Consider the following 14159-nt stretch of genomic DNA (forward strand, 5'->3'; position numbering starts at 1 on the left):
CTCCATTTGTCACGTATTGCATCATTTCAAATATTTCTTCTTTTCTTCACAGTTGTGGCTTGTAACATCCAGGGCAGGTGGTTTTATTTCCTTGATGTACTTTTTTCTCAAAACAGTGACATCTTCCGGCGGACCTGCTGGTCGTAACTACATGAGGCTTACGTTTTTCTACCATAGCCACTGTATTTTGGATCTGCTGTGTTTATATCACAATCTGCTGCTTTCTTGAAACCTGAGAAATCAGATGCCTTCATGTTACTGACGTTAAATGGCTTTATTTGCGTCATTGCTGTATCACGTCCTTTTATATCTTGAGGAACAATACATTAGGTAACTGAAGAATAACAGTCTGCCCTGTTATGGTGTAGGTCAGTAATAAGTGACGAGACTTACCTCTTGCACTGGATGAGATTCTACAGGAATACATTTAGCACGTGAACTTACGTATTTATTCCCTTCACTTTTCAGGTTTTTCCTCATTGCTGCCACAGTACCTCCTTTTTTAATTTGTCAATTCTTTCCACTCAGACTGTTAAAAGCATCTGCTGCCTCCGCCACTTTATTATACTAAGGAGTAAGTGTGCAGAACATAGAGCCTTTCATTTGTTAACAGCAGTAGCTGTTAAACACACATCATCTGTTGATTGCATTTTCTACTACATTTTCATTCGCTGCAGTTTGGGCGTTTTATACTTTACTGGGCTTGTTATGTAGATCCCATTTCACACAAAACCTAAAAATTCCTCATATGGTACTTAGAGCGTTATTTATTTCAATTCAGTTAACGAATTTTTTTTAACTTCTTGTAATCGAGCATAACCTCTACAGTCAAGTCCACATATTAAAAGCTCAGATGAGCTACATTTGTTTCAACTGGTTTGGGTTGATGCTAGTTAAGAATGAGCGACCCTTTGATAATTTTTTTGAAGGCGCAGTGAAATTTTTTTGTGGACGGTATCATATATGATACCTAGCGACTGAGGCAGACAATTATACACACAGCTAAGCAATTTCTTGTTGCTTTATTACAAAAAAGCAGTCATAAGCATTACACGTATTGTTCAAATTTGCTGTAGATTCAAAGATAGGTCAACTACAAATTTGATGTCAACAATTGATATGTTTTTGCATGGAGTTCGCCTTCAGCAAAACTCAGTTATGTTTTTTATCCGATACATGTTTCACTGCAGTTGCAGCATCTTCAGTGGGCTTTTATTTTGTGGCCATAAAATGCAGTGCCATGCAGTGCAACTGCAATGAAACATGTTTGGGTTAAAAAACAAAGTAGTGTTTTACTAAAGGCTAACCCCATCCAGTAACATATGTTTTGTTAAAATAAACGCGGAAAAAAGAGCTTCAACCCCAAGACAATTATTTATAACAACACTTTCAATAGTTATAAGAAAACGATTCAAAATATTTCACTAAAAGATTTCCTTGTAATCTATTTGCTGCAATACAGTAATACTTTTAATAACACATTTTTCTCCTCTATCCCTCTAGAACTAATTTCTTTCTTGAATTTGAGCAAGAGGCACGGATTTTCCTTCTGATACACTTTCTTCACTTTGACCTCTTTGCATAAAAGCCTCATCTTTATCATCACTTTCATCAAACTATGTGTCAGACTCGTCTGGATTAAGTCTGTGGACCAGTTCAACGATCTCTTCATCTGTCAGTCCTGGGGATCAAGTACACTACTGGCCATTAAAATTGCTGCACCAAGAAGAAATGCAGATGATAAACGGGTATTCATTGGACAAATATATTATACTAGAACCGACATGTGATTACATTTTCACGCAATTTGGGTGCATAGATCCTGAGAAATCAGTACCCAGAACAACCACCTCTGGCCGTAATAACGGCATTGATACGGCTGGGCATTGAGTCAAACAGAGCTTGGATGGCGTGTACAGGTACAGCTGCCCAAGCAGTTTCAATACGATACCACAGTTCATCAAGAGTAGTGACTGGCGTATTGTGACGAGCCAATTGCTCGGCCACCACTGACCAGACGTTTTCAGTTGGTGACAGATCTGGAGAATGTGCTGGCCAGGGCAGCAGTTGAACATTTTCTGTATCCAGAAAGGCCCGTACAGGACCTGCAACATGCGGTCGTGCATTATCGTGCTGAAATGTAGGGTTTCGCAGGGATCAAATGAAGGGTAGAGCCACGGGTAGTAACACATCTGAAATGCAACGTCCACTGTTCAAAGTGCCGTCAATGCGAACAAGAGGTGACCGAGACATGTAACCAATGGCACCCCATACCATCACGCCGGGTGATACGCCAGTATGGCGATGCCGAATACACGCTTCCAATGTGCGTTCACCGCGATGTCGCCAAACACGGATGCGACCATCATGATGCTGTAAACAAAACCTGGACTCATCCGAAAAAATGACGTTTTGCCATTCGTGCACCCAGGTTCGTCGTCGAGTACACCATCGCAGGCGCACCTGTCTGTGATGCAGCGTCAATGGTAACCGCAGCCACGGTCTCCGAGCTGATAGTCCGTGATGCTGCAAACGTCGTCGAACTGTTCGTGCAGATGGTTGTTGTCTTGCAAACGTTCCCAGCTGTTGACTCAGGGAATGAGACGTGGCTGCACGATCCGTTACAGCCATGCGGATAAGATGCCTGTCATCTCGACTGCTAATGGTACGAGGGCATTCGGATCCAGCACGGCGTTCCGTATTACTCTCCTGAACCCACCGATTCCATATTCTGCTAACAGTCATTGGATCTCGACCGACGCGAGTAACAATGTCGCGATACGATAACCCGCAATCGCGATAGGGTAAAATCGGACCTTTATCAAAGTCGGAAACGTGATGGTACGCGTTTCTCCTCCTTACACGAGGCATCACAACAACGTTTCACCAGGCAACGCCGGTCAACTGCTGTTTGTGTATCAGAAATCGGTTGGAAACTTTCCACATGTCAGCACGTTGCAGGTGTCGCCACCGGCGCCAACCTTGTGTGAATGCTCTTAAAAGCTAATAATTTGCATATCACAGAATCTTCTTCCTTTCGGTTAAATTTCGCGTCTGTAGCACGTCATCCTCGTGGTGTAGCAATTTTAATGGCCAGTAGTGTAGAATATAATATAATCACGCTTCAGCTGACGTACACGAAGTCTGCTAGGTGTCATATGTGATACCCAAAAGTTTGAAGCTTATAAATTCGTTATAACGTTAAGTTATAGTTCGCTATTAAGTGAGGGATACCTCTATAGTTGTAATACGACAGTGAGGCATGTGAAAATACATATAATTAGAAAAAGCTGTGTCTTTACCTGTACTTTGGCAAGAAATGCTGCGCAGTTGCGGAATCAGAAATTCCCAGTCAGTGCCTTCAAATCATGGTACTCGGCAGAAGGACGAACAGGTGAGCTATCTCAAGCATGATGTCTGCAGTACACGATACCACAGGGCAGGAATAGTGCAGCTGCGTAAACGGCTGAAAAATAAAACCTGGAGGCATAATATACTGAAGAGCCAAAGAAACTGTTCCACCTGCCTAATATTGTATAGGGCCCCCGCGAGGATGCAGAAGTGGCGCAACACGACGTGAGACGAACTCAACTAATGTGTGACGTCGTACTGGAGGGAACTGAACCATGAATCCTGCACAGCTGCCCATTAATCCGTAAGAGTACGAGTGGGTGGAGATCTCTTCTGAACAGCACGTTGCAAGGCATCACATATATGCTCAATAGTGATCATTCCTGGGGAGTTTGGTGGCCAGCGGAAATGTTTAAACTCAGAAGAGTTTTACTGGAGCCACTCTGTAGCAATTCTGGGCGTGTGGGATGTCGCGTTGTCCTGTTGGAATTGCCGAAGTCCGTCGGGATGTACAATTGACATGAATTGAGGCAAGTGATCAGATAAGATGCTTACGTACGTGTCACCCGTCAGAGTAGTATCTAGACATATCAGGGTTCCTATACGGAAGGTTCCAAATGACTGCAAAAGAGCACAGGTAGTCCCAGTCTTCAAGAAGGGTCGTCGAGCACATGCGCAAAACTATAGACCTGTATCTCTGACGTCGATCTGTTGTAGAATTTTAGAACATGTTTTTTGCTCGAGTATCATGTCGTTTTTGGAAACCCAGAATCTACTATGTAGGAAACAACATGGATTCCGGAAACAGCGATCGTGTGAGACCCAACTCGCTCTATTTGTTCATGAGACCCAGAAAATATTAGATACAGGCTCCCAGGTAGATGCTATTTTTCTTGACTTCCGGAAGGCGTTCGATACAGTTCCGCACTGTCGCCTGATAAACAAAGTAAGAGCCTACGGAATATCAGACCAGCTGTGTGGCTGGATTGAAGAGTTTTTAGCAAACAGAACACAGCACGTTGTTATCAATGGAGAGACGTCTACAGACGTTAAAGTAACCTCTGGCGTGCCACAGGGGAGTGTTATGGGACCATTGCTTTTCACAATATACACTCCTGGAAATGGAAAAAAGAACACATTGACACCGGTGTGTCAGACCCACCATACTTGCTCCGGACACTGCGAGAGGGCTGTACAAGCAATGATCACACGCACGGCACAGCGGACACACCAGGAACCGCGGTGTTGGCCGTCGAATGGCGCTAGCTGCGCAGCATTTGTGCACCGCCGCCGTCAGTGTCAGCCAGTTTGCCGTGGCATACGGAGCTCCATCGCAGTCTTTAACACTGGTAGCATGCCGCGAACCGTATGTGCAGTTGACGGACTTTGAGCGAGGGCGTATAGTGGCCATGCGGGAGGCCGGGTGGACGTACCGCCGAATTGCTCAACACGTGGGGCGTCAGGTCTCCACAGTACATCGATGTTGTCGCCAGTGGTCGGCGGAAGGTGCACATGCCTGTCGACCTGGGACCGGACCGCAGCGACGCACGGATGCACGCCAAGACCGTAGGATCCTACGCAGTGCCGTAGGGGACCGCACCGCCACTTCCCAGCAAATTAGGGACACTGTTGCTCCTGGGGTATCGGCGAGGACCATTCGCAACCGTCTCCATGAAGCTGGGCTACGGTCCCGCACACTGTTAGGCCGTCTTCCGCTCACGCCCCAACATCGTGCAGCCCGCCTCCAGTGGTGTCGCGACAGGCGTGAATGGAGGGACGAATGGAGACGTGTCGTCTTCAGCGATGAGAGTCGCTTCTGCCTTGGTGCCAATGATGGTCGTATGCGTGTTTGGCGCCGTGCAGGTGAGCGCCACAATCAGGACTGCATACGACCGAGGCACACAGGGCCAAAACCCGGCATCATGGTGTGGGGAGCGATCTCCTACACTGGCCGTACACCACTGGTGATCGTCGAGGGGACACTGAATAGTGCACGGTACATCCAAACCGTCATCGAACCCATCGTTCTACCATTCCTAGACCGGCAAGGGAACTTGCTGTTCCAACAGGACAATGCACGTCCGCATGTATCCCGTGCCACCCAACGTGCTCTAGAAGGTGTAAGTCAACTACCCTGGCCAGCAAGATCTCCGGATCTGTCCCCCATTGAGCATGTTTGGGACTGGATGAAGCGTCGTCTCACGCGGTCTGCACGTCCAGCACGAACGCTGGTCCAACTGAGGCGCCAGGTGGAAATGGCATGGCAAGCCGTTCCACAGGACTACATCCAGCATCTCTACGATCGTCTCCATGGGAGAATAGCAGCCTACATTGCTGCGAAAGGTGGATATACACTGTACTAGTGCCGACATTGTGCATGCTCTGTTGCCTGTGTCTATGTGCCTGTGGTTCTGTCAGTGTGATGATGTGATGTATCTGACCCCAGGAATGTGTCAATAAAGTTTCCCCTTCCTGGGACAATGAATTCACGGTGTTCTTATTTCAATTTCCAGGAGTGTATATAAATGACCTAGTAGATAGTGTCGGAAGTTCCATGCGGCTTTTCGCGGATGGTGCTGTAATATACAGAGAAGTTGCAGCATTAGAAAATTGTAGCGAAATGCAGGAAGATCTGCAGCGGATAGGCACTTGGTGCAGGGAGTGGCAACTGACCCTTAACATAGACAAATGTAATGTATTGCGAATACATAGAAAGAAGGATCCTTTATTGTATGATTATGTGATAGCGGAACAAACACTGGTAGCAGTTACTTCTGTAAAATATCTGGGAGTATGCGTGCGGAACGATTTGAAGTGGAATGATCATATAAAATTAATTGTTGGTAAGGCGGGTACCAGGTTGAGATTCATTGGGAGAGTCCTTAGAAAATGTAGTCCATCAACAAAGGAGGTGGGTTACAAAACACTCGTTCGACCTATACTTGAGTATTGCTCATCAGTGTGGGATCCGTACCAGATCGGGTTGACAGAGGAGATAGAGAAGATCCAAAGAAGAGCGGCGCGTTTCGTCACAGGGTTATTTGGTAAGCGTGATAGCGTTACGGAGATGTTTACCAAACTCGAGTGGCAGACTCTGCAAGAGGGGCGCTCTGCATTGTGGTGTAGCTTGCTGTCCACATTTCGAGAGGGTGTGTTTCTGGATGAGGTATCGAATATATTGCTTCCCCCTATTTATACCTCCCGAGGGGATCACGAATGTAAAATTAGAGAGATTAGAGCGCGCATGGAGGCTTTCCGGCAGTCGTACTTCCCGCAAACCATACACGACTGGAACAGGAAAGGGAGGTAATGACAGTGGCACGTAAAGTGCCCTCCGCCACACACCGTTGGGTAGCTTGCAAAGTATAAATGTAGATGTAGATGCAGAACCTTTTATCTTTTTCGAAGGGCCCCTGCGCTACCAGAGTCTGTGTAGCTGCTAAAGTGCGCGTCATTTATGACGGCGGCCGAGTTTAGTTTCGTTCTGCGCATCTGACGTCACAAAACACAGTCCGCCAATGAACAGAGAACGACGCTGCCAGAGCTCGACTGCAGTGCAGAGCACGGACGAGTGTCTTCAGTTTTAGAAACGTTCAGTCATAAATAAAGTAACTGAACAAAAGCAATGTCTTGCTGGCAGGCTTTCTTTTCTGGAAAGTTGGGAAAAAGTTTTCTTTATACCAATTGCTTCATATTCTATTAATTAATTAAACCAAACAAGTAATAAGCCTCCTAATTCAGGCGATAGCAAAGAAAGGTGTTTGTATCATTCTCAGTAACCTCTTCTTTGCAATAAAGAACAGCCGTAATTGTTCATTTCCTATTGTACTTCGACGAAACGTAATTCATAGTCATACCAACAATGTCTGACGGTATTTTGCGTGATATTGAAGTCCTATGTGAGGTCTATTGAAAGATGAACTGCGTTAGCGTAATGGTTAAAGTGATTGGCTGCTGAGTGAAAGGTTCTCAGTTCAGACCTCGCTGGCACGGTAGCTCAGCGTGTTCGTTCAGAGGGTTACCTGAAGAAAACTGAGTTAATGGATCAACGACGAACTGAAACGGGTGTCTTGGGACGTCCGCCCCGAGCAGATTCAACGAACAAAACGAGATTTAAAAAAAAAAAAAAAAAAAAAAAAAAAAAAAAAAAAAACCCTCGTTCAGTGCTTAATATTTTCTTTATTTAAAAACAATATGGAGGTGTCTTACTTCATGAATTTTATTCGTTTGAATGTAGTTTTTTGAAATTTCTAATGGGAACTAAAATCGACCATACGGAAAGTATACGCCATGGACTTTTTACCTCTGCAAACTCTTCAAAATTTCGTGCAATGGTTTACTACATTTAATGCTGCACAATAACTGCGTTTAAAATCGAAACAAAATTAAGTTATTTGTGGGGGAAAGGTATCAGTCAAGAAGATGTGTAAAAATCAAATTTTTGGGCGAAATAGTTTTCGTGAAATCGAATGATAAGTGTGTCAAAGCAGTCGGAACACCATGTGTCTGCACAGGCGAGCAATGCAATGATGATAAAATGGCAGTGCACGTCTCTGTAGCAGCGAAAGGGTTAATGCGGCCGTGGCGGCTTTACTTCATAAACTGCGCGCTCCCCCCTAAACGTAAGTTTGCGAACTACACTATACTATGGCGCTGGTTCTCTTGGCGCGTACAACTGGCAACGCAGCAATCTCCCGCGTCTGGGCGGGCGTGATAGAGCATATATCTCTGGAGTGAGCATTGCGTTCTGCGCCTGTTGTAAACATTAAACCAGGATTGTCACGTGTTTTCGGGACTTCGCTGTGCGTGTGTGCTTTCTGCAGCGTTTGAAGTTTATATCAAGAGTTTTTGTTGTGTTTCACCGTTTGTTGATAGTGTAATAGCGATGGTGAATTACTGTTGTTGCTACGGATGCAAAGAAAAATATGTGAAAGGAGGGATAGTAAATTTTCATGGGTACATAACATGTAGCTCTAATTATAGTTATCATATTAGTAAGAGACACGGTATATGTTTAAAAATTTCGAGACGGATTATAATTAAGGCTTGATTCTATTTTTCTACGATTTTATGACTATATAATAGATGTTACGGCTCGTACAAAAGCTTACAAACAATCGTTTCTTCTCGTAAATTTGCTAGTGGAACAGGAAAGGGAATGGTTAGTTCTTTCAGCACTTCAGTGACTTGACGATTATGTTTATAGATTACTCAAGTCTATTATTTATTTAATAGACTGGGAGCAAGTACGTAAAATGCGTTAAATAAATACTTTATTGTGTCACCAGTAAGAAAAATTGTGCTTTAGGTCGCAAAAACGAGAAAATAAATACGCAGAAATAGCAGAAAAAAAGGACGAATTAGCAGGGATATAATCGCTAATGTGCGGCAAATTCGGTGTCTTTCGGACACTTGCAAAAGTACTAGCGTACTGTCAAGTCGTTTTGCAAGAATATCACTGCAAAATTGTACGTCAGGCTCTGTAATACTATAAAGTGCCGTATCATACCGAAAAACTACCAAAAATCGAGTGCATCTGAACTGTGACACCTATCGCAAAGAAGCAGAATGCAATATCACTTGCCCTTAAAAGTTACGTAGCTGGTTTATTCCCGGTATCAAATGGATACTGTTAAAATGTCTGCGCAACATATATAAATAATCCACGACACGTACGAAAAGAATCCGTCTGTACTAGGGATGATGATGATGATGTTTGGTTTGTGGGGCGCTCAACTGCGTGGTTATCAGCGCCCGTACAATTACCCAATCTTTGCTCAGTCCAAGTTCGCCACTTTCCTGGATGATCATGAAATGATGAGGACAACACAAACACCCAGTCATCTCGAGGCAGGTGAAAATCCCTGACCCCGCCGGGAATCGAACCCGGGACCCCGTGCTCGGGAGGCGAGAACGCTACCGCGAGACCACGAGCGGCGGACATGTACTAGGGATGTAGTGACATTCTAAATATACAGGGCGCTATACGGACAAACACACGACGTCCCGAGAACACGTGACCCGGCCGGCAATGTATGTCGACAACACAAAATCTGTTTTGCGCATGTGAATACTCACTCCAGAGATATTTACTCTATGGCGGGCATGCGCGAACCGCCAAGATAAAAGAATTGAACTATAGGAACATTAGCATGTGAAAGGGGGGGGGGCACTTGGTGAATGAACGACCCCGCAGCACACACGTGGTTTGACAGTCGGCGTGGGCGACTAGGGGCGTGTGTAGCGAGTGAGTTACTGCAGGCGCCGGTGAGCCAGAGCTGTGTACTGCTGGAGAGAGACCGGCCTTGGGGAGGCCGTAATTCGGCGCTATCTGGCTCCGCGACACGCCACGACCCAGCCAGCAGTGCACGCTGTTTGGCTTACTGGCGGCTGGCACGACACCCACCCCCGTATAAAGAACGGCTGCCACAGGGATAGAGCGCCGTACACACCTTCCAGCTCGCGCTGCCACACTCTCATTCCCTATATGCCTAGCAACACTGTGCTCAACGAGCTATAACAAAAATGGTTCAAATGGCTCTGAGCACTATGCGACTCAACTGCTGAGGTCATCAGTCGCCTAGAACTTAGAACTACTTAAACCTAACTAACCTAAGGACATCACACACATCCATGCCCGAGGCAGGATTCGAACCTGCGACCGTAGCGGTCGCTCGGCTCCAGACTGTAGCGCCCAGAACCGCACGGCCACTCCGCCGGCAACGAGCTATAACCTCGGGCGTGCCACAAGGCTGTGCTCTAGGACCTTCTCACAACACGTACACGGTTTTCCGAAACTAAAACTAAACTCCGTCAGAACAGATCATGAAGACCCAACGGTACCGACCGGCCGCCGTGTCATCCTCAGTCCACAGACGTCACTGGATGCGGATATGGAGGGGCATGTAGTCAGCACACCGCTCTCCCGGCTGTAGGTCAATTTCCGAGACCGGAGCCGCTACTTCTAAATCAAGTAGCTCCTCAGAATGAGATATTCACTCTGCAGCAGAGTGTGCGCTGATATGAAATTTCCTGCCAGATTAAAACTGTGTGCCGGACCGAGATTCGAACTCGGGACCTTTGCCTTTTGCGGGCAAGTGCTCTACCGACTGAGCTACCCAAGCAAGACTCACACTCCGTCCTCACAGCTTTACTTCTGCCAGTATCTCGTCTCCTACCTTCCAAACTTAACAGAAGCTCTCCTGCGAACCTTGCAGAACTAGCACTCCTGAAAGAAAGGATATTGCGGAGAGATGGCTTAAAAATGGTTCAAATGGCTCTGAGCACTATGGGACTTAACATCTTTGGTCATCAGTCCCTTATAACTTAGAACTACTTAACCTAACTAACCTAAGGACATCACACACATCCATGCCCGAGGCAGGATTCGAACCTGCGACCGTAGCAGTCCCGTGGTTCTGGACTGCAGCGCCTAGAACCGCACGGCCACCGCGGCCGGCAGACATGGCTTAGCCACAGCCTGGCGAGTGTCGGTCTGGCACGCAGTTTTAATCTGCCAGGAAGTTTCAGATCAGCGCACACTCCGATGCAGAGTGAAAATCTCATTCTGGAAACATGCCCCAGGCTGCGGCTAAGCCATCTCTCCGCAATATCCTTTCTTCCAGGAGTGCTAGTTCTGCAAGGTTCGCAGGACAGCTTCTGTTAAGTTTGGAAGGTAAGAGACGAGGTACTGGCGGAAGTAAAGCTGTGAGGACGGGGCGCGAGTCGTGCTTGGGTAGCTCAGTTGGTAGAGCACTTGCCCGCGAAAGGCAAAGGTCTCGAGTTCGAGTACCGGTCCAGCATATTGTTTTAATCTGCCAGGAAGTTTCAAGTAGCTCCTCAGTTTGCCTCATAAGGGCTGAGTGCACCCCACTTGCCAACAGCGCTGGACATACCAGATGGTCACCCACCCGAGTGCTGGCCGAGCCCGACAGTGCTTAACTTTGGTGATCTGACAGGAACTGGTGTTACCACTGTGGCAAGGCCGTTGGCACTTTCCGACATTATTCATTCGAATTTATATGGGTGGAAGAGGGGATCAAAACAGATATACACTGATGGAAAAGAAATCTCAACGTAAAGAAGTCGTGTGACAGAAACAAAAGTTATGTGTGTTTCTATTTGTTGTCTCCGGATCCCGCTCCAGCTATTACTGGATCTGGGTTGTTGCTATGGCAATGTTAGTTTCAGAGAGTGGCCAGATGTCCTTGCTGTCACCGCCCCATACTCCCCGGGACGGCAATAGTGTACCCCCAGCTGTCTGTGTCTAGTGTGAACTGTGAAAAAGTATGAACATGTTTCAAATGTCTGCGAGTCGGGTAACTAAGGCGGGACGTGGGAGCCAGCTCGGTATTCACCTAGTGGGATGTGGAAAACCGCCTAAAATCCACATCCAGGCTGGCCGGCTCACCGGTCCTCCATCGTTAATCTGCCGGGCGGATTCGATCCAGGGCCGGCGCGCCTACCTGAGTCCAGGAAGCAGCGCATTAGCGCTCTCCACTAACCTGGCTGGCTATGCGTGTTTCTACATCTGAAATATGATACCTATTCAAATTTTCGCGCCAGTCGCATCAGAATGGCGTTAGTATTGGCACTATGGGGATGCAAATCAGGTTTGTTTCAAATACACGCAGGAACCGTCGTTAGCGTAGTTCGCATTGAGAATGGCCGTTGAGAGTTGATGTTAGTCGAGAATGCCTTTAAGGCACGAAAGACTGAAAAAGGTCGTCTGATAGGGCTACGAAAAACTGGATGGTTCTTCTGTTATACTACTTCCAGGTCACCCTAAACGGAAAGACAAGCAAAACAAAACTTATTAACAACGGGCTTCCGCAAGGCTCCTTATTGGCCCCTCTTCTGTTTAACCTCTATATAGCAGATCTCCCAAACACAAAGTCAAGAAAATTTTGCTATGCGGATGACATAGCACTGGCTACCAGAGACAAGTATCTCTTCAATACAGAGGAAGTCCTTAATAATGACGTCGAAATACTATACAATTATTTCAAGAAATGGAGACTCAAGCCAAACCCTAACAAAACTAAAGTATCTAAATTCCATCTTAATAACAAAATGGCAAATGAAATTATTAACATAAAACTCGGAAACACCAACCTCAAACATAATAAGTTTCCGAAGTACTTAGGTATAACATTGGATCGCACTCTTTCTTACCGAAAACATCTGGAGAACACCACTGCAAAAATTGGAACACGGAATAACATCATTCAAAAACTTAGCGGCACTACTTGGGGAGCTAACGCGAAAACATTACGCACCTCATCTATCGCCTTAGTGTTCTCTGTGGCTGAGTACTGCGCTCCAGTCTGGATTAGTAGCTGTCACACCAAACTTATTGACAGGCAATTAAATAACACAATGACGTTGATTTCTGGAACTGTTAAATCAACGCCCACGTACTGGCTACCGGTGCTATGTAATATCCTGCCCCCGGACCTGCGTAGAAAAGCACGAATTCAGAAAGATTGAGACAAAACCAGAATTACCAATTAAAGAAGAATTCTCACAACTGCGACACACTCGATTGAAATCAAGAAAGCCACCCATACGCACAGCTGAGCAGCTTCAAAGTAATAACTATCACCACATGAAACAATGGAGACTAGATTGGAACCAAAAGACAAATGACCAACTACAGACCTGGTTTGAGAGCTATAACTGCAACATCTCTGGAATGGAACTAACACGGAAAACATGGTCCGCATTAAATCGAATACGTACTGGACATGGCAGGTGTGCGGATTCACTACACAAATGGGGAAGAGCGAGGTCACCAGAATGCGACTGCGGTGCCCCTAGACAGAAGATCCAACACATCCACGGTGAATGCTCCTTGCGAGCATATGCAGGGAACTCGTCCGACTTCCTGGAGGCATCCCCATCGGCGCTAGAATGGATCTCAAACCTCGATATAACCTTTTGACTGAACAATATAAATATAAATTATATTCATGATTGTTATAAGATTTTAATGTTTAACACTTGATGTATTAAGGGGCTCCGGAAAGGCTCAAAATCATGAAAAGTTCAATTTTTACTTTTTTGCGTTTTCTGAATCTGCAGACTATTACCTTTTAATAGATATATAATTTATCCAATTCCGAAGACTACAACTATTTTAAAATTTTTTTTGAAATCTGTTCTACATGGGCGTGACCCACTGTGGCGCTGTTAAACTGCTGTCAAATGGTGTTGTTATTAACGTCCGTGTTCATCAGGTACATTTTAGTGATGTGAGGTAAATTATGTGTTGTGGCTAACCTGTGATGGTTCAATATATATCGCTGGTGTGATTGTCGATTGTTTCATGTTTATTTACTCTGTCGTTATCTCGAAAATATTCGTAATTAATTTAACTGACAGTGTAATTGACAAAATACAGAACTATAATGGAATGGCTATTAGGCAAAATACACAAAGTGTCGACGAAATGAAGAAGGCTGTTTGGGCTCTTTTTTTTCATACTTCTTCAACCGATGAAAATCCCCAACATAGCTTGTGTCCGAAAGAAGAAGACAGTTGGTGTAAATATAACAAAGGATTGCTAACTGGTGAAGTGTACACTCATAAGCATAGTCTGCCTCATGCAATAATGGAGGTGATAAAACCTATTTTCAGAGACTTAGCAGCACCTGAACTGTTGAAAAAGTGTATTCACGGAAAAACTCAAAACCCCAATGAAAGTGTAAATAGCATTATATGGTCGAGAATCCCCAAGACTGTATTTGTTGGAATAGAAACACTTCACTTTGGTGTGTATGATGCTGTTGCGACTTTCAATGATGGCA

At 45.5% G+C, this 14159-nt stretch overlaps 1 protein-coding gene, 1 non-coding gene and 1 pseudogene across 2 annotated transcripts in view; 1 reads left to right on the forward strand and 2 right to left on the reverse strand.

Annotated features, from left to right (window-relative positions):
- Positions 1 to 14159, forward strand: part of LOC126108622 (probable cationic amino acid transporter) — a 663130-nt gene that overhangs the window by 539296 nt on the left and 109675 nt on the right. The gene's annotated exons all lie outside the window — the stretch shown is intronic.
- On the reverse strand, positions 10402 to 10476 carry Trnal-caa (transfer RNA leucine (anticodon CAA)). The gene has a single exon. It is a non-coding gene; the product is annotated as a tRNA-Leu (tRNA).
- On the reverse strand, positions 11226 to 11343 carry LOC126109097 (5S ribosomal RNA; annotated as a pseudogene).

The sequence above is a fragment of the Schistocerca cancellata genome, chromosome 11, assembly GCF_023864275.1.
Source record: "Schistocerca cancellata isolate TAMUIC-IGC-003103 chromosome 11, iqSchCanc2.1, whole genome shotgun sequence".
In the NCBI taxonomy this organism is placed as follows: domain Eukaryota; kingdom Metazoa; phylum Arthropoda; class Insecta; order Orthoptera; family Acrididae; genus Schistocerca; species Schistocerca cancellata.